Source organism: Hermetia illucens, chromosome 1, assembly GCF_905115235.1.
Source record: "Hermetia illucens chromosome 1, iHerIll2.2.curated.20191125, whole genome shotgun sequence".
Lineage (NCBI taxonomy): Eukaryota > Metazoa > Arthropoda > Insecta > Diptera > Stratiomyidae > Hermetia > Hermetia illucens.
The window spans coordinates 32,728,156-32,753,731 of record NC_051849.1 but is presented as its reverse complement, the minus strand read 5'-3'; the positions used below and the strand labels follow the sequence as shown (position 1 = coordinate 32,753,731).

Below are 25,576 nucleotides of genomic sequence, written 5' to 3'. Positions count from 1 at the left end.
AGAGGTCACCAATGCTATATCGGGCATGCGACTCGTGATGACTTTTCCAGATGGCTTGGATTAGACACTTGCCTAATCCAAATTCCATCCGAATATCACGATTAAATATGTCTATTATTCGCAACAGACTTCTAAGGTGGTCATCAGTACCGGCATACAGCTTGATGTCATCTAAGTACATCAAGTGTGTCAGCTCACACTTAGCACGTAGGCACGTGCAAAACCATGCCCTGTAGCGTCATTCAGTAGCAATGAAAGAGGGTTCAGTTCCATGCAAAATCAAAGGGGACTCAACGAATCCCCCTGGAAGATGTCTCTCCGTATGCGGATGCGCTCTGAGGTATTGGCACCCTCAGATGAATGTACTGAGAAGGTGGTATGCCACCCTTCCATCACTGTCGCCAAGAACTTTATTAGTTTGGAGTCATTGCGATACAAACTTAGGGCACCAGGTATCTGGTACGCTGTCGAAAGCCTTGGCATAACCGGTATAGCAACTACATAGGTTTCTTTGACCTCTAGTTGCTTGACCTACAACTTCCTAGTTGATAGTGAGTTGCTCTTTGCAATCCCTTGATCCAACTCGGTAGCCCTTCTGTTCTTCGGACAGAATGTTATTGGTATCGAGGTGCGCATTGACCTTTCCACTAATAATGAACATTAGGGATTTGTAGAGGGTTGATAAGCAAGTCATCGGTCTTGTGTCCGCAGATTCCTGCACCACATCCTTTGTTGGGGCAAGGTTGGTAATTCCAGCAGTGAGGAAGGGTGTAAATTCCTTCGGCCGACTAATACCCTGATTTATGCTATCTTCCAACCGACTGGGTACACTGGTAAATTTTTTATCCAGAGATTCTGCACCCGATCCAGACCAGGACCCCTCCAGTTCTTCGAGCTGTTTATGGTCGTTGAACTTCCTCTTCGGTAACATCCGAAAAATTCATGCCAGGCGTATTAGCGTGGCGGGTGCCTTTGGTGGTGATCCACTCACTATGATCAGCATGCTGGCCGGGTAACCCCGAAAGCCCACCCCAATATTCTCTCGCTTCCGTCACCGAAAACTGTACTGTCTGGATCATCGGTTGGATTCCTTGAGTGATATGAAAAAACTCCGCACAGGGCCGCCAACAAAAGTGTCTTAATTTTTGGTGAGTGTAAAATTGCTCTACGCATTAGGGGCTAAACTAATAGTTATTAACAGATTAATATATATTCATCATATACCTACCACTACTACTGCTATTGCTAGCATGTCACCATTAGCTGTTCTTTACCTTTAAATAATATATTCTATTGAGGAAACACAACATAACAAGAGGTATCAGAATAATTGTGAAATGAACAACCTTAAATAGGATAGAAAAATCAGACGCCATGTAGACATTAGCTAAGCGAAAGACGTTCTCAAGCTCGTTTGGAAAAGGAACAAGGACGGGTCACTATAGTCTAAATAGCCAATGTGGGCGGGGCCTTCAATAATATTCGTTACTCATTTATTGAATCTTTCCCTTACTGAGATAGTGAGTTGGGGTTTAGAAATTCTGACAATTCTCTGACAATATCTTGCTCGCACATGTGATAAGGAAGCATATTTTTTGAACACATAGCTTGACATAACGTCATTTGGATTTCAACTGATCGACCTCGTAGTAGCAACCAGATTGACTGCAGTGTGATAGCAGTACATTTAGAAGGTCTTTTCTGGATGTTCGTAATAAAAAAGAGCGCTGATGGTCGCTTGTTTGAGTTTGAGTGTTGATTCCTGTGCTTCCTTTAGAATTGAGGTTCTCAGCTGTCGCTGGACATCAGATACTTTGATTAATCTGCCTGAAGATATTCATGAGCATTAGGTCGCCATTAAAGATGTCCTTATCTGGGTGGTACTCAAGTTGTCGTCTACGTCCCGAAAATCGTATCACAAGATGGGGCTGAGTAAAATGGCTAGTCACCGTAAAATGCGGATGTGGACTGTTCCTCCAGAAGCAGAAGAGAAATCATCTTGACCATCAGTGGACTCAAAGGGATAAAGCCGCTTAACCGATATTAAAAATTCTAAAGAAGTGCAAGCGTTCTGATTGTGGTAATTGGAGGGGTATCTGCGTGCTCCCTGCAGTCGTAAAAATAGTAGCTAAAGTAATCTTTGAGCGGATCAAAGAATATCTCGAAAACTTGATCGAAAAAGAACAAGCTGGTTTCCGCTGTTTATCTTCTTACATTGAGCATATCAACAACCTATGGGTCATCTTGAAACAGTGTGAGAAGTTTAGATCTTTATTTCACATGCGTTTATAAGGTTTTGAGAAAGTTTCTATAGAATGAACAGGGAGTGTATTTGGGATGCACTACGCAGGGGAAAAAAGCTGATAACTATTATCAAAATTTCAGAAGTATTTGCGTCCAAAGTGGCGATCATCAGGGTTGCAGTTTATCATCGATATCATTTCTTCTTATTATCGGTATGGTTCCCCATGCTGTGTTGTTTGGGGGGCGTAGAAGAGTTGAATAGATTACTACTTACTACTATTTGCTTTCTCATCGGGTCATGAATCTTGCCCTAATGGTCATCTTCTCTTTAGAAGTTCGCTAATTGCTAGGGGGCTAAGAGTAGAAGAGTCAGTCTGCTCACAGCTCATCACATTGTTAACATCACAATGAGAGGCAGGTGTAATGTTATAGATATATTCAAATAAACACATTAAGTTTTTAAAAAAAGGCAATACCGAATTTCTGCTGTCAACCATCTCCATCGTTGGCGCGACAATCCAATTGGATCAAGGCCTTGAGGCGTGTTAGACCACTTCATATAAGACCGTACCGACAACATCCTATAATGCTGATACTCATATTTTGAAACCCTCATCGAATTCGCTGAACTCACTTAAACATTTATTTGAGTGACCTTATCTACTTCACGGGCTGGAAATTAGCCCTAAATCTATTTAAATGTGAGACTATTGTTTTCTACGGAAATTTGAAACCGTCGTTGACAAATGATAAAAAATGATCCAAGCTGCCATTGGCTAACCTAATATATACTCTTATGACAAACCAAGCATAGAGGCAAAGAGGAGCATCCATGATCGGTACTGGAATTCGAACTCGGGGCTCGAGATGCTGACGTTCAACATTCTCGCCATCTGGACCATAGGTCATTTCATTCGGGGTATGGTAGCTAAAAACTCTTTCAAAAATATGTTCGTCCAGGGGATTCAATAAATAAATTCATTGATAATGAAAATCCATTTTTCATTTGTCATTTTCCGTGTTATTGGCCCCACTGTGCATCGTTTTGTTACTTGATTCACAAAAATAACGCGGATGTAGTCAATCTCAGCCTACTCGATATTTTCCCATTTTCTTTTCAAAATAAGCAGAAATACTATATTTAGATGACTGCACAAGTGACTATAAACCAATTCGAAAAAAATATTCTGATAGAAAACGTTCAAGAGATTATAAATACACAGAGTAATAATAAACCGAGTATGAGGTGATTTTTTATTGAGTTCTACTCCATTTTCCATTCGTTACATGCCAACTCTGGCGAAGAAAGCCACAAGACTATATAGAAAGATGGAAAAAGGATATTTTTTACACAAGATGTCTCGATTGAGAAGGAATGACGGGGTAAGGCCAATTCTGAAATCCATTTGCTTGTCATTAATTACGGAAAACAGTTGGTAACGTTATTTTTGAATATGAAGGCTTACTGCCTTCTCATGTTGAGAATAAAACAAATGTTGGGCTACCAAATGTTCCATAATATTTCTGTATGCGCATTCATCTTCATTAATACGCTCGTAAACAAAATTAAAGTTCCTGGTGTGAAATAGATATAAAGGCAACGCTGAATTCTTCATTTAATTTGAGCCTTGGGTAGAGCGCAAACAGTCAAAATAAATAAAACTGACTTAAAGGAATTGGAAAAAATAATTTTAATTTAACAAGCATAATGTTTTAGTTACTTAAAAATGCCATGGGAAACAGGGTTGATCGATAGTATGTGTCTCAGAGAGAGTTGCTACCAAATGATATTTTCATTCCCACGCTAGTTACCCTTGGACAATGAGCAGCTAGCGAGGGAGAGAGCAAGCGGTCATACGTCGCAAAAGGGTGGAGCGCCGATTTTGCTGTACAATAGGCTGACAACCTGTCCATAGTATAATATTGTCTTGGAAACTCGAACTGTTTGGCTAAAGAACGTATATGATCCAATGGAAGCCAAAGACAATGGATGAAATTTATAGTTGTTTTGAGCCAGTATTCGATATAATCCATCCAATGACAGGTGAAGGTAGTACTCGGCGACTTGAACGCAAAGATAAGAAAAGAGTTGGTCCGCCGTGGAACTACGATATAGTTAACGAGAACGGAAGTGGGTTGATGCATGCAGCAAAAACATGACAATCTCTTCAATTTGTGTCCCTCACCGTAGGAATCACAAGAGAACCTGGACTTTAACAGATGGAACGATGTTCAATCCCATTGACCTACTCCTCGTTGAGAAATGAGCTTGACATACGACTATACCGCGCGGCGCTAGAGGGGCAGAGGAGGATGGAAATCACGTTGGGGGTAGCACAGGGATCCATCCTGGGGCTGGACCTCTGGAACGCGATATGCCCGAAGAGCCGCGCCTGGTCGGTTATGCAGACAATGTTGCGGCACTTGTTGTCGGACGCTCTGTTGAACAGGCACAAAGCACACTTGGCATATTGATGCGACGGGTAAGCGGATGGATGACTGCTCACGGTTTCGACCTTGCGCTGGAAAAAAACCGAAGTAGTCATCCTGACCAGAAGGAGAATCCCGACCCTGCCTCCAATATCGATCGGCGAATTGACTATAGGGTCAAAACCAGCGATTAAATACTGAGAAGATCTGAATATCTGCTTCCTTCGTAGTTGGTACAAAAGTGTCATATATTCTATTTGTAAGAAATGTGACAAACTCTGTTTCTCAAAAAATATTGGCAACAACCTGGGGTGGATTTGAATTTGGGAAGAAAACAACTGATCCGACATTCTCAGTGAAGCAGATACTGGAGAAATGTTGAGAGTTCAATATTGACGTCCATCAGATTTTCATTGACTTCAAATAGGCATACAATGCTATTGATCGCTGGATACTGTGCAAACGAACGAAACTGATTAGTTTGATTAGAATGGCAATGGATTAGTGTAGTGCTGAAGTGAAGAAAAGTCATTTAACAATACGTTTCGGATGAAATAATTGACCGGGAAGTGCGACGAAGAGTCGGGTGACATTAGACTTAGTAGCGAAGGTAGGAAGTTGGTTTAAAAATAAACGAGGAGAAAGCCAAAATAATGACACAATCTAGAACTAAGATTCCAGATATAATGCGACACCAAATGATTACAACTTCGAACAAGTCCACAGCTTTGTGTATTTAGGTGCAACTCTCACAAACAACAACGCCAAGCAAACAGTCCACCTCCGATTGTCAATTTCAAAAATAACAAGTCGGAATACCGGAAGTTCACGCTTCGGGTACTGTTATTAACTTTATTTGAGCATATATCGGAACCGGATGTAATTTGAGGCCTAGATTTAGTAGAGATGCACCACTGTGATTTTTTTTAGAATTTTCGGTTGGATAGGTCCTCAGAACGAGACCTGATACACTTTTTGATGGTCATATTTTGCGCCCTCACTTCCTCATGTTTCAGCTGATATCAAATATGGAACCAGTTTCGAAAAGTACTAATTGAGCCCTTCCATTTGATACCCCACATGCCCACATTTTCTCGAAAAAATGTTGACCCCCCCCCCCCCCCCGCAATCATTTTCCCAGACGCCTGCTCAAAGGGATGACCTGGAATACCGCGAAACTGATAGGAGGACTCAGCCGCCAATATAAGTTACTGCCTTTTGGTTTTCAAGAAAGGTCAATTTCGGTAGGCCATGGGCCGGCATCGGCCAGCAACGCCATAGAAGAAGAAGTAAAATGAAGGAACTTGGGGAACAAGTCTTTCCTCGTACTTTGTGTGGCTTGTTTTTTTCAACAATTCTTCAGCAGGTGATTTGACATTTCTATAAGCGCATACCCCTCAAAATATATAATGTTGTGTTCTCAGTGTTATTTGATCCTTGTTTCACAACATCAACAAGCAGTCTAAGTTTTTCTTGCATCGGTTTGTGTACTTAAGTTTTTTTTTTGAAAATTCGCAAATCGATTGCATCTTTTTTGTAAATCGTTCATTTGAGTATTTATGGCCCATAGAAAATATTCAAAAACACTTCGAGACTGTTAATGTAGGCGTGAAGTGATGAAAATCCGAAGTGGAACTACGTTTTATCTCACATCGTTCATTAATTTCGAGTTAGTAGCGCATATGCTGCTCGATTAAGCCAACTTTCTAGTATACCCATTAATAGATTTAGCGTCAACTATGGTCATCTTAAAATCATAATGAACTCTATGACTTAAGCTTACCCTACCTACATTAAATTATTGTAGGCTATAAACCCTCCACTTGTGATTTCATGGTTCAAATTTTTTTTCTTGTCTCCATGCATGGAAAAGAGGGGTGCCATTTTTAGTTTTCACCAAATATAGGCATACAGATATCAAATGAAATGATCGATTGACACTTTCCTAAGCCCCTATTCGATATCTAGGCCTCAAAATAACATCCATACCATAACAAAGTTAATAATATTGTAGCATTTACTCTTTTTGCAAATTGACTAGAAATGTCCTTTAAATTTATCCTAAACTGAAAGTGTTCGGCTATAGTATTACCGCTAGATACTATAGATACTAGAACCGCTAACTAGCTTCACCACCAAACATCACCAAGGTGCTGCTAAGCCTACCTGTGCCACGGATTAAAAATGTCGTGGCATTTGATTTTGACACTTTACAAAAGAAAATAGGATCTGCTTTACCGCTGGCACAACTTTGGCTATACACATACATATATAACAGTTGTCTGCAGATTAGAGTGGTAGCGCTTCACGATGGGAGAGGTATTAGAAACCTATACCTCTACACCGGTTATTTTTGCATTAAGTGAAACTAAGGCCAGCTCATATCCTGACATTAGCCAGTACCAAGTCCTTGGTTACTAGTGCTTCTTTTCTCTCCCCATTGCTATTTATGTTCATAATGATGTGCCCTTCTCCATTGTCCCTAATCTAATTTCTGCTAATCTGGAGTTCACCAACTCCTAGATTAAAATTATCTCTCATATTCGTCTGTTTCTTATATTGCAGCCCTAATTCATTTGATGCCGATGCTGTACGTTTCTTTGATGCACTCTCTTCCAACATTGATAATTTGATCCAACAATTCTTCTTCTCTGAAATCGTCATTGTGGGCGATTTCGACGTGCATACTGTACAGCTGAGATTTTCAGCTACCACGAGCCTGGTGGGAAGACATGTCGAGCTTCTGTGTGACCCCCGTAACCTATGGCAACTAGTGGGTTGTCCAACAAGCATTCCTGATAAACCAGGTGAAAATGCCCAACTCCTGCATCTTTTCATGTCGTTTTGTAAAGCTGGATATGGTTCAGAGCAATCATCAATTATTACCCCAAGATATATTATAATGTACAATCACAGCAAGGAGGGGGGTTTTCCGGGTGAATGTGGAATTTAGAACAGATTTATATAGCTCCTTGCAGGCTCCGCTAATTGATTTTTTATATGGTTGCCATTCACCACTTGCTGGGGTATAGCGCGTCAACCACACTTACGCGCCATCGTTCCGGGTTACTTGCCCTTCAGCTCCCCCCACGACCTCCCGAGACGCTCGCACTCCTTCACCACTGTTCTGCTCTAAGCGCTCTTAGGGCGACCCCCTCGTTGCAATGTAATTGCCGCCCAGCCTTAATGTGTCGCCTATCCACAGCCACTTCCGTCTTCCGATCACAGTGCGTAAGAGTGGTAGGTCTTTGCCCTGACCAAATTCTTCATTTGAGATAGTGTTAGGTCAGCTTAATCTGATTATACCACGTACACAGGTATTGGCGAAAGCTTGCAGCTTTTGAGTAACAATGAAGTTCCCCTTTCCATGTGCTACTCCCATATAGCAACTCAAAAAGAATACAAGCACAGAACAGTCTCAAGTTGCTCTTGAGTTTCAGATAACTTAATTTCTAGATTTTAAACAAATCCACGAAATGGGACCTACTGCTGTTAATGGGTTGGGAAACATCTAGTTCGGTACCATCGTCAGTAGAAACTTCGTTTCCTAGATATACAAATTTATCGACGTCTTCGATGTTCTACCCACTTATGCATATAGGGAGAGTGCAATGACAAGTTACACTGAAAACTTTCGTTTTGTTGGTGTTTATCTTCTTCCAACTCTACTTGCCTCTCTTCCCAAATCCAGAACTATTTGGCCAAGGTCCATGATCCGCTGAGAGAGCAAACAGATGTCATCAGCGTAGTCGAGGTGTTTGAGGAAAGATGTCAGGGTTCATTGAATTGCTCCATGTCTTCCGAAAAAGACAGCATAAGGAACGTCAGAAGAAGTAATATCGGTAACAGGATGCAACCCTGGCGGACTAGGTTTTGCACCTCAAAATCCTCCGAGATTTTGCTTCGGTACTGCATGTGACATTGTGTGCCATCATATGTTGTTCTGATAATAGCTATTAGTTTCTTCGGATTCTCCTGCGTAGAGCACTCCAAATTGTTTCCCTGTTAATGCTATTGCAAGCTTCAAAGTCGATGAAGGGTAGGTGCAGTGAAAATCTAAATTCGGCGTACTGTTCCAAAATGATCCGTAGGATGTTGATGTGATCAATGCAGGAGGATCCGGAGCAGAAACTAGCCTGCCCTCTGCCGATCAAGCTTTCGTACTTTGACGCGTTCCAGGAATACAGATATTTTAGTTATTATCTTTGAGACGGCACGGAGTACGCAGCTACCCCCCACCCCGAAAGTTCCTACTCAAAACGGGTCTCCTTCTTTGGGATCTTGACGACCATCCCCAACTTCCACTTGCTGGGAAATGCCTCGGATCGGATTCCCAAGCTTACGAGTGGAAGTAGCAGATCTGCAGTAACTGCGAGTGCAGCGATAAATAACTTTACTACATTTGAGTCCATTTATGGTCGAAATAATTTCTCCTCTGTTTTGAGGAACAATCCGTATCCGTATGTTACTGTGACTAACCATTTCATACACAAGAAGAAGAACCTCATCATATGTGATACGGTTAAAAACCATGGAGAAGTGTTCTTTCTACCTCTTCGGTTGTTCTTAATTGTGGATGAGAAGTTGATCGTTGACGTCCTTCACAGGACTATCCAAAGATTTGGGACCTCATGCAAGTTCTTTCGTGATACGACATATAGTTCTGAAATTACTGTGCGGAATCTTTCTCTTCCCTGGCAAGCGCAATAGCAAATTCTCTCTTGTTTCGGCGTATAATATGCGGAACTTCTCGGGATTGCGTTCGGTTTCAAAGTTGGATCGCGTCACGCCCGCCATCATTCGGAGCAGTCAGTAGAGCCTTCAACCCTTCCTTCCATCGATCTGCTTTCTCAGTAAGCCATTTCTTTTGACTCCCCTTCGCGACGAGGCCAACGACCTGTGTATCACTCGAGAAAAGAACATTTTTGAAGACCAATCAATACTCAATCATCAAGTAAGAGTTCAATTGATGGTGATCCCTTTCAAGGCCGATGTCAGTGTCTTTCTTGTTATGCACGTCATGAAGACAGCTCCTAAATCTTCTGGTGATAGCGAAGTGGTCCATGTGAATGCTCGTAAGGCGTCGGCCAGTTGAAAACCGAATGAGTCTGTGCTCGAACAAAGTGCCACCAATGAATGCGGCAGCCGGCACCTGATTCTCATTTGCTACCGTAACAAAAGTATATTGCCGCAAGAGGGAGAGGAGAACTCTCCAGAGTCCCACCATCTTACTTGGCTTAAGCCCAGAATGTACAGCTTATATATAGCTCAAGTTGGAGAAAGCCGGCATTCTGAGGGCCCTTGCTACTGTTGTCGAGGTGCGAGCGCACATTCCAGAAACCACCCATAGCCCTTTTTCGATAGACAAAGGTCTTTTGCTCAGTCAGTCCCTATCCGAGGCGTAGTTGATGTTTTAGTCGCCTTTTACGGGAAGCAGGGAAGACTTTGAATGTATTCTTAAGCGCCAAATCACAAGGCCTGGTTTTTTTTTATATTTTTGATTTGTGCCTTGTAGAAGGAGTATTTTCCTAAAGGGGTTGATTTGGATGATTCCAAATTTAGTCGCTATCCTCCTTAATTGATTCTGTATAGAATAAATCAGTATCTGATGCAATTTCATACGTTGCTTTAGGAGGCGCTCAAGGCTTATAGAAGACAAAAGGAGATTAATACAAGCCCTGAAGCTCTGAAGATGGGTATGAAACTCACAAAATAAAATTTAAGAGCTTCTGCAACAACTGGGTGCACTCGGAAAACACAAATTACACTAAATATTCATATTCGGGGCTAGATCAGATAACTATCTGTAAATGACTTCAAAATTCTCCGCGATGATAGGATGTGTGCCGGGTGAACCAGATTCCAGAAATTGAACTAAACAAGTCGGAAAACCGGAAGCTGGGTGCTTCAGGTATGAAAGGTTATTTTTAACTTTTATAACTCTGGGATAAACTTACATAATTTTCCTAAAAATATGGTAATATATTATTATTAATTTAATTTTAACAGATATCGAAATGGGGAGTATTTTGAGGCCTGGCACCTTCACGATTTTTTTCAGATTTTTCGGTTGAGTAGTTTCTGAGTACGGGTCCGTTAAAGAAATCATCACTTTCCACCCTCCCACTCCCCACCTTTCTAACAAATCTCAAAACTAAGATCCGCTTCGAAAATTACTAATCGAGATCTTTCATTTGATACCCCACATGACGATATTCGGTGAAAAAAAATTTACATCCCCCTTTTACATGTATGGAGACCCCCCCCCCCCCCCCCCCCCCCCCCCTTAACTTCAACGTAGAAGGATATCATCACTGCATGTCTGAGCGTTCACAGTTCCCACCTTCTCACCAAATTTTGTGTCAATCGGTATAGCCGTTTCTGAGAAAAGTGCGTGTAACAGACAGATAGATATGTTCAAGGAGGTACCCTGGAAGATACATTGCAATCGAGAACCGCACAAAAAAAAGTTTCACAGGTCGTGGAAAAATTGCAGTGGGCATGCGATGCCATTATGCCTCGACGCAGCACTTTCTGAAGACGAAATTCTAATTTCTGGTGGAATTGAGAAATTGAGGAATGCCGGAAAAAGTGCCTCAAAGCTAGGAGACGCTCCCAGCGCAGAAGAAACCGATCTGAGTTCGAGGAACTACACGTGCAACATAAAAATGCGGGGAAAAATTTGCAAGTAGTTATCGCAAAGAGCAAATCCGAACATATCAAGCGGATGTGTACTGAAGCTGACTCTGACCCATGGGTTGGCGCATACAGGTCGGTGATGTCATCACTAAAAGACGGACGATTACTTGTCCAGATTTGATGCAGAATATAGCGAACGCTCTGCTCCCAGTGGATGTGAACTGTTAAAGTCTTCCTGCAGTACATTTAAATCCCGACGTAGTTCTGGTAGTGGTAAATTAGGAGGTTCTAGACGCAGCGAAAAGATTGACTGAAAAAAAGACTCCAGGACCGGATGGAATCCCTAATTTTGCCCTGAAAGTAGCCGCCAGGACAGCGTCAGGTATTTTTGCCTAAGTTTTCACGGCAGGCCATAGGGAAAGAGGATTCCCCAAGCAATGGAAGCTACAAAAGCTCATACTCATTCCGAAGCTAGGTAAACCATTGGGTGACCCCTCCTCATATAGTCCGATATGTCTGGTCAATACCATTGGTAAACTATTTGAATGAGTAATATACAACAGACTGCTCCCTGTTGCGGAAAAGGAAGGAGGCCTTTCTGACAAACAATTCGGATTTCGTAAGACGAAATCAACTATTGACGTAATCAGTATGGTGACTGGTTTGGCTTAGGTTGCAATACAAGAAGGAAAATGTTGGGCATTAATAACCCTCGACGTGCAAAATGTGTTCAAAAAATCATCGAGGCACTGGACCAACTACAGGCCCCGAAGTACATTGGACGCATTGTGATTGAGTTTCTCCTTGGGAGAAGACTTTACTGCGACTCGGACGATAAGCTAAAAATATTCTCGACAACTTGGGGGGTGCCAAAGGGTTCTGTCCTGGGTCCTTTGCTGTGGCTAGTTATGTATGATGGAGTGTTGACCCTATGCCTTCCGGGCAACGTGACAACTATTGGCTTCGCCGATGACATCGGAATAACAGTGGTTGCAAAGCACTAAGACGAGATCAAGATCTATGCAAATGAAGCAATGTGGGAGATCAATTCTTGGTTGAGAAATTCTGGCCTTTCACTTGCTGAACTGTTTTATGTTCTTATTAGTTAGTAGTTCTCATTAGCAAGAGAAGAAAATCAAAGTTGGCGAAAAAACAACTTACTCCCAACCATCGCTCAAATACTTAGGAGTAATTATGGATAAAAAACTTAACTTCAAAGGACACATTGAGTACGCGGCAAATAAAGCGTCTTCCATCGCTTCAACGATCTCGAGGATACTACTGAACATTGGTGGGCCAAAACAAAGTCAACGTTTTTTGCTTTCTAGGGTAGTCAGCTCCGTGCTACTCTACGCAGCTCCAGTTTGGACAACTGTTCTGAATAACAAAGTGAACTGCCGAAAATTGGGAATGGCGTATCGGCGAAGTGCACTCCGGGTATGCAGTGTTTATCGGATAACATCAGGAGAAGCAACATATGTACTAGCAGGGATGCTCCCCATAGACATCCTGGCGAATGAAGGCCGGCGACTCTACGACAAAACGTATGCAGCTGGAGAGTCTAGTTGGCACGGTGGGAATCTATCGAAGGGTGGCAAAAGCGATGGGACGAGACACAAACTGGTCGTTGGACATATTGAATTATTCCGGATATTTGGAGATGGTTTGAACGAAGCTATGGGGAATTAAGCTACGAGTTGTGGCTGAGAATGCGGAGCATGTCATATTTGATTGTCCCAGGTTCATCGCACACCGAACAAGAATGGAAGCGGTCGCAGGCAGGCGTTTGACACTCGAAAATATTGTGGAGTCAACGGATGCCTGGTTGTAAAGGAACTGCAAGCTATTCACCAACAGCTTAGGCAGGAAGAACTACGACGAAAACAAGGAAGGGAGAGAACAATAATGAGCCGCAGTTAAAAGCTGATCCAGCCCCGCGACGCAATACTTTATAGGAGTTCCGTGGGGTGAGTGAAATGAGAAGGAGGTGGTTGCAATGAGTAGAAGTCTCACATAACTGCGTGGCAGGAGCCAGCAGTAGGTTGTGAACCTTTCCACCTTCCAACGCCGAAAAAAAGACAGACAGACATTGAACCGATTTTAATAAGGCTTTGTTTTGCAAACAAAACCTTAAAAATTATATCAAATTGTTCAATTACATGATGTCTGCATTTCCTATTATAAAATCCAGAAATAACGCAAACAGAGTGTTCGATGACATAATAATTTTCAAAGATTATCGCACTCATTGCATATGAAGTATTATGTCAGACATTAAGATATAATAGGAAAGATTTTCGCGGAACTTTCCCATATGGTAAATCGTAAAGAAGCACATCTTTCATCGTTGTCGTCTCACCTTTCTTTGAATGTATTTACTACAGAATAGAATATCTCAGACGGATATTTGCGCTCTTAATCTATTTTTAGCGAAAAGTTATGCTGTCCCGATTTAATTCGAAATTGTCCCGCAACTAAGTTGCTATAATTCGGTGACGAATTTCTGGTGAAAAAAGAAAAGCCAGAAATTAATTTTTTAACTTTTTCCAAAGATAAATTACTGTTGGACTTGAAGTCCCGGATTATTTTTTATAATCCTTCAATAACGTCTAATAGCGTTCAATCGGATCTATCTGCTAATGAACCGATAGGAATTATATGATGTGATCAGCTTAGCAAAGCTGCCAAAAACTTGGTGGTGTTGGCTGATCCGCGGTATTAATTCATAAAATTTATTTTAAACAATTAACCGAATGGTGAATTAGGGGATTTATTAAAGGTTGTGTATATGAAATTGAAAGTATGAGGTGCCAGCGGGCCAAGAATAATAAATATTACGGGAGGCGGCCGCATTACGATGGAGTAGGAAACAGCGCAGAAGGGACCAGGGACCTAACTTCAAATATTTTTACTGCATTTATGTGAACTTGGCCGCCATCAGCTCTAAAACTCATTTTTCATTTTCAAAAATTGTCTGTTAGTCTGTTGGTTTATTTAGCATGAAAATGGAGTTGACGGATCGTTCGGGAGGATGTGATACAGGGAAATTGAATAAATCAATTTTAGACACCTCAGAGTATCTGCACTTTCTACGTGGCGCATGGCTTAGTTTTCAGAATAGATGCGAGGTTGCAGGGAGAAAGTATAATTTTCTGGCAAACTGCAATTGCTAATTTCAGGCAGATTAGATTGAAGTGTTCTGAAATAGTTTAAAGCTGAATCATGGGCTTGATATTTCCGGTTGACTGTTGTTAGGCTGCCTATTTGATTATGTTGAATTAATATTTTCATCACAGGAGCCCAAAACAAATTGGTATTCAAGATTTTAATCTTTTATTGCTCCAAATATGCTAAGTTTAAATTTTATGACCAGTTTATTATGAATATTTGCTTACAGGAGACCAAAATTTAGATAGTGTCAATGAAGCCGAGATAAATATCTTCTTCTTTTTCTTCAGCTTTTGTCCCGTTCATAAGCGGGGTCGGCTTGTCGTGATGGGTTTCGCCATTTGGCTCTATCGAATGCCTGATCTGGGTGCAATCTAGAGGCTTTTAAATCCCCATCCAGCGTATCAAGCGTGACCATACCATCGAAGGCGCCATAACGATCGCAGATTACACATTACACATTTCAGATGTGATCAAAACGTGTCACGCCACTAGTCCAACGTAACATCTTCGTCTCCATTACCGCAAGATGCCGTTCGTTGTCTTTTATAGTTGGTTAACACTCAGAACAATAGATAGCAACAGGGCGGACGACATTACGGTAAATTTTAGATTTAAGACGTTCGTTGATACGTCGATCACAAGGAACACCAGTTGTGGAACGCCACTTCATCCAGGTTGAGTTAATGCGTGAAGCAATTTCATAATGCAGTTCTCCATTGACTGATAGCGATACCCGAGGTATTTAAATCGCTCAGTTCTGGGCAGATCACTGCCGCTGACAGTGATTGTGCCTGTTTCATGGGGATCGGTAGTCAAAAATTCAGTTTTGTTTAGATTCAATCTGAGACCGTGCTGCATGAGGCGATCATAACTGGTGTCAAAGTATCAAAAGGCGTGAAACTGACATCTGAAAACTACAGAGGCGAATATAAGAGATCTTATTCAGATGTGATGTGGTCGCTGTGAGTATAGACCTCACGCGCTTGCCAGGCGGCTGTACTGGCAATAGCAGCACTCACGTATGTCAAGTCCGCTACAGCCCCAAGGTCCGTTCCCCAGAAAGTGTATGAGTTCCCACCGTTTGCCAGTACCACGTCTATCTCTACGAATGCTTTGAGCAGAACACGTCCTCTTAGATTCGTTCCTACATAGGCTTGTTCTTCGATTTCATCGCTGACTCTGGTAGTTCGATAATATCAATTTACTTCTGAAAGGCCTCGAAAACCTTTTCCGTTTTGGTGATCTCATCTGTATCTTTGTAGATTGCAGTGATCTTTGGCATACTAGCCCTTAGGTCGACTTCCTGTCCTAACAACTTTCTGATTTGGCTTAAGAATCTATCCGCGCGTAAAGCCTTGGATTTCTTGAGCTCCAAAGATTCCTTTCTGGGACCGTCTAATGCGAGTGACATTGTGTCCCAAATTGGTGAATTCGGGGTCTGCCTTCACTTGCGCGAGAATGTCAGAGTATGTTCCTTCACCTCGTGTGGAGATAATGATCACTTCCGGTCTTATTTTCCTCCGATTTTTAACGTTTTGTGTAAAACAAATCCCCCTTAAGTTCATCCTATTGGCTATTGATTGATAGATGTCGATTGAATTTACTACATCTTAAGCATTGAAAATAAGATACTGACGTCATAATTAATGAGAATGGTTGTTATTCAAGTGAAATATAACATTTAAAGTTTTTTTCTTCCATTTTTTGTTTATTTGCATAATATTTCAAGAGTAATGTGTCAAAATTTTAAGACGATCGGAGTAAAAATTACGAAGTTATGAGCATTTGAACGTCCGTTGTTCCAGGCCGGATTCTTTAGTGTTCAAAATTGTAAATCGCTTTTTTGAACCGTGCTTGCTTGGTTTGAAATTTTGCACAGTAATTCATGATATAATTCTCCTCTGGGAGCTTTTTTTTTGGAAAATTCATAAATTTCAAATTGATTTAAATTGGCCGTTTTCTGGCTTCGAAATCCTATGAAAAATTGAAAAATCCACAAAAATTATACTAGGGTTCCTTCGAGAGATATCTCCTTTCAGAAATGCATTTTGGTGTTGATTTTGATTTTGGTGTTTCAGATAATTCCATTGCATAGTGTGTGCAGTACGTGCAAAACAATTATTTCCCGAAGTACCTCCGAAGTCATTGGTTAAATTTTTAATTTTTTTGCAATAGAAATTTCGGGAAATATTGTTCAAATGTTTTGCTGCTTTATGGAAATTGCCTAAATAAGTTGTTCTTATCTGTATCCTCAAAAAAAAATCTTAAATCTTAAAAGCATGCCATTTTTGCATCAAATTAAACCCTACTCCTACCCCGCCCCTTGAAGCAATATTCACTTTTACAATAACGGTAAAATTTACCCTTACCTCTTTCCTCTCTCCAGTTCAGTGGAAAATCTACACCCGATATCTACGGACGTGGACGCAACTGGTCTATTTCCGGTATGTAGAAACAGATCCATGTAGCCCGGACACTGTAAACCAGGGAGGGCTCCCATAGCCTATTCCTGTCTACTGGCAGCAAAGCTAGAAAAAGTTGCAGGACTCGAGACCGAGGACGGTCAACTTATAATACTAGGTTAATGGTAAGAGGAGAAACGTCACAGTTGCCTCTGCTTACTTATCCTATGATTCTTTGTGTCCTCCGCTGACGCAAGAACTAAGGGATCTGGTGGTTTATGCAGAATCAAGTGGCCTTGAATTCTTAATAAGTTGTCATGCAAACGCTCGGCATATTTGTTGGGACAGTAGCAAATGCAATCCCAGAGGAGATAATGACCTTGAAAGTAGGGTCCGCCCCTATGTTACATCAAAGTAGTAAAAGCTGATTACAGATTGGCGAGTGGTAGATCAAGTCTCACTTTCAGATTATCGTTGCTTAGAATTTGGTCTAACTATTCCGGGCGAACAATCTATAATACAAAGACGGAATCCTAGGAAAACGGATTGAATAAAGTTCAATTAACTTGTTGGCGACAAAGTGGAGGCTTGTCCTATTTCTTGAGGCCACCGCGATTCCGCGGTGGAACCGAGAACTGCAATCAGGAAATCGACTAGACGATTTCTAAATTGTACTTGCTCCTATAAATGTCAACTTGCGTTCATTGTGTTCATTAATTATTCATCTAGGAAAGGATAAGGTTGTTCATTTCTACCTCCATCTTGCATTGGCTTGGCGCTTTCTTTATTGCTAATGGTGTTATACCTAGAAACTTTGGTACTAGCCATTCCTTCTCTACTTTCTAGTTGTTTTTACAATATTAATGCTTCCGTCAGAGTAGTGATTGAAGATATCCCATTGGTTTCCTTCATTTGTGAAAGAGGTTTTTTCATTGATATTCCCACAGTCTCTTTGAAGAATTATTTCTAAAATGAAGTAGTTTTCATTTATATTTACAGAAGTCATTCATCCATTGACGTACTTTTTTGTTTTACGTCGGTAAATCTACTTTCTCTTTGCAAGTGAGATAATATTTTTTCTCGACTGGGATATTAGGAAAACTTCTTTCACATCTAATGGCGCTATCTTTTTGAAATGTAATACTCTTCCTTTGTTTCCCTATATGCGTCTGGTAAAGTCAACACTGTTCATTACTACGAATTAGCTCGGATGTCCCAGCCTAGTCAGTTTTGTTATTATAATAATGACTTGCCTCATGACGTTTAGTTATTAATGGATTTTTGGCAAATCTTTGCGGAAGGATCGCAAAGATATTTTTACATCCAGATTTTTTGAATTTCTCATTTGTACGATTTTGTAACTACAAATTTCTTTAGTTGAGGGACAAACACGCTGTATTTTTTCGTACATACCGATATTCCTGGAGCTAGATTCTCCTTTCTTCTGGGTACTTACGACCGTAAATGGGCTAATTGAAGATCTACCAAATAAAATATCGCTTAATCGAGAGTAATACTTGCGATGAAGCTATTTCAATACCAATAAGCGAAAATTTAGCAGCCTAAGCAAAAACTAGGCTCCACAAAGGACTGTTTGTCAAAAAATGAAAAGAAAAAATTGCCCAGAATACGACCAGGTTCACATCGGACAAACGAAAAGGCTGGCGACCACTAAAACAAAAGACATTTTAGGAGAGCGTTGGCAGTGATCAAAGGGTAGTATAGGTCCCAGGTCCCAGGGCGAAACGTGGATTGGTACCCACGATGGAGCATAAAACTTGGGAAACGCCTGCTTAACCAACATCAACAGTTCTACTACCAAACCCTATCTCCACCTCCACGTGGTGACCGCTGGGAGTTCTTTTTTAACGAAAAGCTGCAGACGGAGAAGGATAGAGGTGAGTCTCCTGCGCCTAAAAACGGGATAGATTGTACCAACTGGTCCTCCAGGTTGTGGGTTGGGTAGAGCTGAAAACCCTACACGGAAAACAACTTGTTACGCAGCCACAACAGGAGCCTTGGACTGGACGGATAACACAACGACGAACCCGGCAACGACAACGGAATAACGATTTGCGCATTTTCTTATAAAAAGTGCGCTCCCTGTACAGAGATGAAGCTGATGAGCAGCTAGCCGATACCCTGTCCCAATATACGGCTGATATAACAGCGTTACAGGAGATGCGTTGGACAGGGACCGGTTTCTTGGAGAAGAGTCGCTACTCCATATATTATAGTGGCCATCCAGTAAATCATGTGCTCGGAGTAGGTTTCTTAGTTAGCCAGAAAATGAAACATGCTGTTATCGGCTTTGAAAACATAAGCGAACGGCTATGCACTCTGCGCTCGTGACGCAAGTTTAGAAATCTAAGCCTCATTAACGTTGACGCTCCTACAGAGGAGACTGTAGAGCTGAAGAAGGATACTTTCCACGAGGCAATAGAACGAACCAACATCACCAAGAACCCGCTCTGACAATCAGGTGAGAGTTAACACTGAAGCCATTCACAACACAGCCCTCCGCAACACATATAAGAGGGAAATGGATGGCGTAATAACCGAAGTCAACAGAGATCCTGGGGATGAAGCATCAGCAAATGATCTTAACAATCACCTGAAGAACGTTATCATAAAAACGGTCACAAACATACTTGGCCCCAGCCGCAAAAAGAGTCGGAACGACTGGTTTGACGATGAATGTAAGCTAGCAACGGAACGGAAGAATGCTGCATACCGAGTAATGCGCGGAGACTTATCACGAAGTCCGTCGAGCGGAGAACCGACTTTCCAGACGGAAAAAGGAAGCCTGGGAGAACCAACAGGTCTGCGAGTTCGAAAAGTACAGGGAGCAATCGCACCAGGTGCGGAATTTTTACCAACAAGTCAGCAGGATGAAGCCTTATACACCTCGATGCTCATTCTGCCGAGACAGAGAGGGAAATCTGATTTCCGACGGAATGGTCATATTGGTTGAGTACTTTGATGAGCCACTGAACAACCAGAACATCGGCGAGTTGGAGGTCCCGTCAACTGAAAACGACGGAAAAATACTACCATCATTAAGTATAGGAGAAACAGTCCGTGCAATTCATCAGCTTAAAAATGATAAGTCGCCAGGAGCTGATGGGATTACAGCCGAATTAGTTAAATACACGCAGTTGCACCAAGTGGTTCATCAACTGATGCTTAAGGTATGGGACAGCGAATCAATGCCTGGCGATTGGCAACGAGGCATTATCTGTCTCATATATAGAAAGGGAGATATCACACAGTGCAGCAATTTTAGAGGTATCACGCTGAGTACCATCTATAAGATCTTCCCCGCTATCTTGCTAGGCCGGATAGCCCCATACGCCCAGAACATCATTGGCTCATACCAAAGAGACTTCACTCCAGGGAAATCAGCAACAGATCAGATTCTCTCTGTGTGGTAAGCGATGGAAAAACTGTTGGAATATGGACATCAGTTGCACCATCTTTTCGTTAACTTTAAAGTTACCTATGATAGCATCGCCAAAGCAAAACTGTACACGGGCGTGAGAGAGTTCAATATCTCGATGAAATTGATAAGACTGACTAGGCTGACCCTGACCAATGTGCGAGGTCAGATAAAAGCAGTTGGATCACTCTCGCGACCATTCAACATCAACAACGGTCTACGACAAGGGGATGCCCCATCATGCGTCTGTAACCTGGCATTCGAAAAAATGATTCGAGATGTTAATGCAAGTGGCATCATCCTCGTCATGTCCACCCAGTTGGAAAATGATCTCTCCTCTTCTCTCTCCTCTTTTATGACTTCTAGTTATTGACGCCTTGCTATGGCTCCTGGAGGACACAAAGGTCTTCGCACAAGCATTTGCGGACGATCTAGCCGTGATAATTGACGGCGAGTTTGCGGGCACAGTTGTTGTCTCCATAATGGTTTCACTAGGAACGTCAGGAGGGGAGCTAGACGCTAGCAGGGGCGGAAATCCAGCTGGTACAAATAGTCAAACATTTATTAGTTCATATAAACTCGAAGCTTATGTGAAAGCGTAGTCCGGATAGCTGAGTGGTTAGAGCACAAGGCTGTCGTACGGAAGGTCGCGGTTCAAATCTCGCTGGCGGCAGTGGGATTTGTATCGTGATTTGACGTCGGATACCAGTCGACTCAGCTGTGAATGAGTACCTGAGTCAAATCAGGGTAATAATCTCGGGCGAGCGCAATGCTGACCACATTGCCTCCTACAGTCTACTGTAGTGTACCGTTACGGTCTTGAATGAAGTGCTCTAACACACTTCAAGGCCCTGATCCAATATGGATTGTTGTGCCAACGATTATTATTATTATGTGAAAGCATCATATCCAGGAACAATACCAGAAATCTGGCAGATTGCTTTGGTGCTGCAGAACTCCAATAGGTAGGACCTGGGGAGTTTCGTCAAACCGGACTTATTGGATGTATACATCCATTATAAAACCCATTTTGATTTATGCATTCATCGTCTCGTGGCCTAGACTGAACTTTGCTAACAGCAAGAAGCTGCTGACGTAGTTTCAGAGACTCCAGTATTATTGGCCGCCGACCGCGTCCCTCGGAGCTAACTTAAATGTACCCCCTATTCATTTGGAGGTGAAACGGAAAGTAGCTAATGGCGCATATAGGATTGATATTATTGGCTCTAGAAAGGCGACCAATCACACGGTCATGCGTCCATCTGGAAGTTCCTTGACTAGTAGGTGCCAATCATGTGGTTTTCAGATTCGTCTTCGAAAAGGCATACTTCGTCGGGAGTTTAATCACAAAAAGAGAAGAATGGTTGATAAATGGCCACGAGTCTTTTCGTATTATAGACTTAATAACCTTCACCGACGGATCAGTCATGGAAGACGGATCCGACGCAAGGGTGCTCTTGTGAAATCCGATTATGGAATCTCTCTGGGCTCGTCCTCTCGGGAAAATGACGACCACATTCCTGCCGAAGATATATGCCATTTCATTGGCAGCAGAAGGATGTTCGCGTAAAAAATGGAGCAGTCGCATCATTCGAATCTGTTCCGACAGTCGGCCAGCATTATCAGCACCAAACTCGTCGAGGTTCTGAATACACAATGGAAGGGCTATAACCAGCTTCGGCATCCGGCCATCCACTGTTAAGTCTACTCTGAAGGGGGAAATGGCAAGGATTCATGCGTCCGAATGGAGAAATTTGAACTTCATCCCGCAGGCGAAAATCTTTGTGAAGGAACCCGAGGATGCTAGAGCGGCATTTTTATTGTCCTTTAAGAAATGGGACATGAAAACCTTAGTAGGGCTTTCGACGAGACACTGCTTCTTAAACTACTATGAACGATGGAAAAGATCAGAGTGGTGTTCTAGTCTATATGCAGTCAATGTGGCGAGGAGGAAGAGACGGCCCTCCACTTCGTATACAGCTGCTCCAGCCTTCTCAGACCTCAGATGAAGATACCTTGGTAAGGTTTTCTTCAATGAAGAGTCTGTCTTTGGAGAATGTTCTCAGATTCGCGAAAGCCTGCGAACGCCGGCCAGGCCATCGAATAGGCCGTGAGAGGCCATTGAATAGGCGATCTCCGAGGATAGTACAATGGACCTAACGAAAGTCCGAGCGCTTGCTGCTGCGGCTCCCCCCACTAAAATAAACTAAACTATGATGCAAATTTGGGAAAGGACGCCATCTAGACAGTATGTTACTTTAATAATAATCGTTGGCGCAACAATCCATGTTGGATCAGGGCCTTGAAGTGTGTTAGAGCACTTCATTCAAGACCGTAACGGTACACTAGGAGGCAATGTGGTCAGCATTGCGCTCGCCCGAGATTATTACCCTGATTTGACACAGGTACTCATTCACAGCTGAGTCGCCTGGTATCCGACGTCAAATCACGACACAAATTTCACTGCCACCAGTGAGATTTGAACCGCGACCTTCCGTACGACAGCCTTGCGCTCTAACCACTCAGCTATCCGGCTATGTTACTTTGCGTGCTTATAATTTTGAAAATGCTGACAGTTTTGATTCCTACGTACGTACGCAAATAAAATTCACGAAATAAAGACAAGAATCTAGGTGCCGAATGAAACTTACTATTCGGTTTTCGCCATTATAAATTCAGAGGAAAATGAAACAGCGCATTTATAGAAGGTCATATACAGTGCAGTTGACATGGGGGATGAGTGGCGCCCAGGCAATTACGAGTTGCGTGAAATCTATGGTGAGTCAAAAGCCTCTGGTCATCCACAGCGTATGGACCCCGCGAGAATATCCAAAACGGTGGTAAATGGGAAAATTAAAGAAGAGAAATAGGGTTCAGTTAGATACGAGGGGGGACCCATAAGTTCCGGGAATTACGCTGTGATGGGGAGGGAGAGGGGGGCAACTTATTGTTTGACACCATGTCCGTTAGTGTTACGCCACCTACGTCAGTGTGCGAAGTTGTGTCGCTGTTAGTGCATCGGTTCGCCTGTGAGATTTTTTTTAGTAAAACAATTTCTTACATTTCGGCGAAAACATAATGGCAGGTTGTCGAGAACAACGCGGGATTGTGAAATTTTGTTTCCTGTTGGGGAAATCGGCCGCGGAAACTACTGTAATGCTTAAGATTGCTTATCGGGATGCTGGCTTAAGTAAAACCAAAACGTTTTAAAAATGGAGAAATGTCTATTAAAGACCAATTTCGTTCAGGACGCCCTTCAACGTCAGGAATGATGAAAACGTGGACAAAATCAATGCGTTCGTTCGTGAAGACCATCGCCGAACCAATGATAAACTCTGTGAAATGTCGGGAATGTTATGGAGTTCAATTCAGAGAATTTTATCCGAAGATTTGCACATGAGAAGGGTTGCAGCCAGATTCGTTCCGCGCCTTCTCACAGACGAGCAAAGGGAGCGTCGACTTCACGCATGTTTTGAGCTTCAAAATCAATTCGAAGAGGACCCTGCATTTTTTTCCAAGGCATTACTAGTGATGAATCGTGGCGTTCTGGATACGACCCCGAAACAAAGCAGCAATCAAGCCAGTGGAAGACAGCTAGTTCTCCTCGTTCCGAAAAAGCTCGCCAAATGAAGTCAAGCATCAAGACAATGTTCGTTTGCTTCTTCGATTGCAGAGGTGTTGTGCCCGCGGAGTGCGTTCCCCCGGGTCGAACTGTCAACCAGAAGTTCTTCTTGGAGGTTTTGAAACGATTGAGGGAGAGTATCCGGAAGAAAAGGGCAGATCTTTGGCGCACAGGCGACTGGTTCTTCCATCATGAGTCGCCGGCTCACACAATTTTTGACCAAAAACGTCATGACACCGATTGTCCATCCTCCATACTCACCGGATCTAACCCCATATGACTTTCTTTTGCTCCCCAAACTCAAAAGGAATATGAAAGGAAAGCGTTTTGCCACTGTGGAGGAGCGGAAACAAAAATCGCTGGAAGGCTTAAAGGACATCCCGATGAGTGAATTTACAAAATGTTTTGAACAATGGAAGAATGGTTCGGAGAAGTGCGTTGTAGTCAGAGGCGAATATTTTGAAGGTGATCAAAATTTGGTGTAAAAATATTGAGAAATGAAGAAGTTATGACGAAATTCCCGATTTTTTTTTGGGTCCCCCTTCGTACATAGTTTTGGGTATCTTCCGACATACTTGTCAAGGGCCTTCTTTTATTGAAAAGTATCAGTTGTTTTCCAAATTGAAACAAAAACTTTACATTCTCAAAGAGAGAAGTATTTTCCAAAAAATACAACTCCATTCATACAATTCAGTGACGTTTTGTGAATTTACTGATCAATTCATGTCGTGGAAATCCGATAACTTGCACTCCTGCCATTCAGAATTACCTTAACTGAAAATGTTTATTTCTCTTCAATATTTATATATCAATCGATAGCTCATTCCTGCAGATTTTATTACAGTTGTTAATTGAATGATGTGTAATAGTTTGATGTTTATCGGTATCAGGAATTTTTTGATATTTTCACGAGCGAGGCGTAAGTTATAAACAAAAAGAATGGAAAAAATCATGATACCTTGCCGCTCGTCCGGACAAATAATACTTATCTAAAAATACCCGGCAACTGTTCCTACCAGAATAGACTTTTGAGTCAATATAGATCGCGCTGACTAGAAATTCGAGTGGCTTTTCCTCTCGTCAGACAGACTTCATTTCAATTGAACTTTTTCAAGAGCGTCTTTCACTGGGCGACGGGGGTTTTCGTGTAACTGAAGATTAGATTCTGAAGATCGTTTCCATTTTTCATTTTCTGGTAAAGCTTTGTGTGAATTCTATGCAAAAGTAATGCTTTCGAAGACAATTCTTTCAATTTATGACATCATTTGTGAGTTTCGGATGCATGTACTGCTTGTTCAGAAAATTGGGAGAAAATTTACTGAAGACATTCGGAAAATTCGGGTTTTCTTGGCAAATATCGGGCTCGGAACTGAAAGACTTCATGAAAAAAAAGTGCGTATCTGATGCACTTGTTGACACAAAAATATTTTCTTCAGCGTTTTCACATTGGGTATGATGTGATAGTTTTGATATGTTGTTTGCTACATTTTGGTTTGGGAGATAAAAATGCGGATTTTATTGCACATTAAAATCATCTCAAATTTGAATTTAGGCAGATTTGCATCCATATATTTTTAGGATAAACTGAAGATAAAATATTATAGCTCGTTTTATCATTGAAATCTAAAG

At 41.9% G+C, this 25,576-nt stretch overlaps 1 protein-coding gene across 6 annotated transcripts in view; it reads right to left on the bottom strand.

Moving 5' to 3' along the window:
- The window catches only part of LOC119649874 (intracellular protein transport protein USO1), a 124,232-nt gene that overhangs the window by 97,299 nt on the left and 1,357 nt on the right, over positions 1-25,576 (bottom strand). The window lies entirely within an intron of this gene.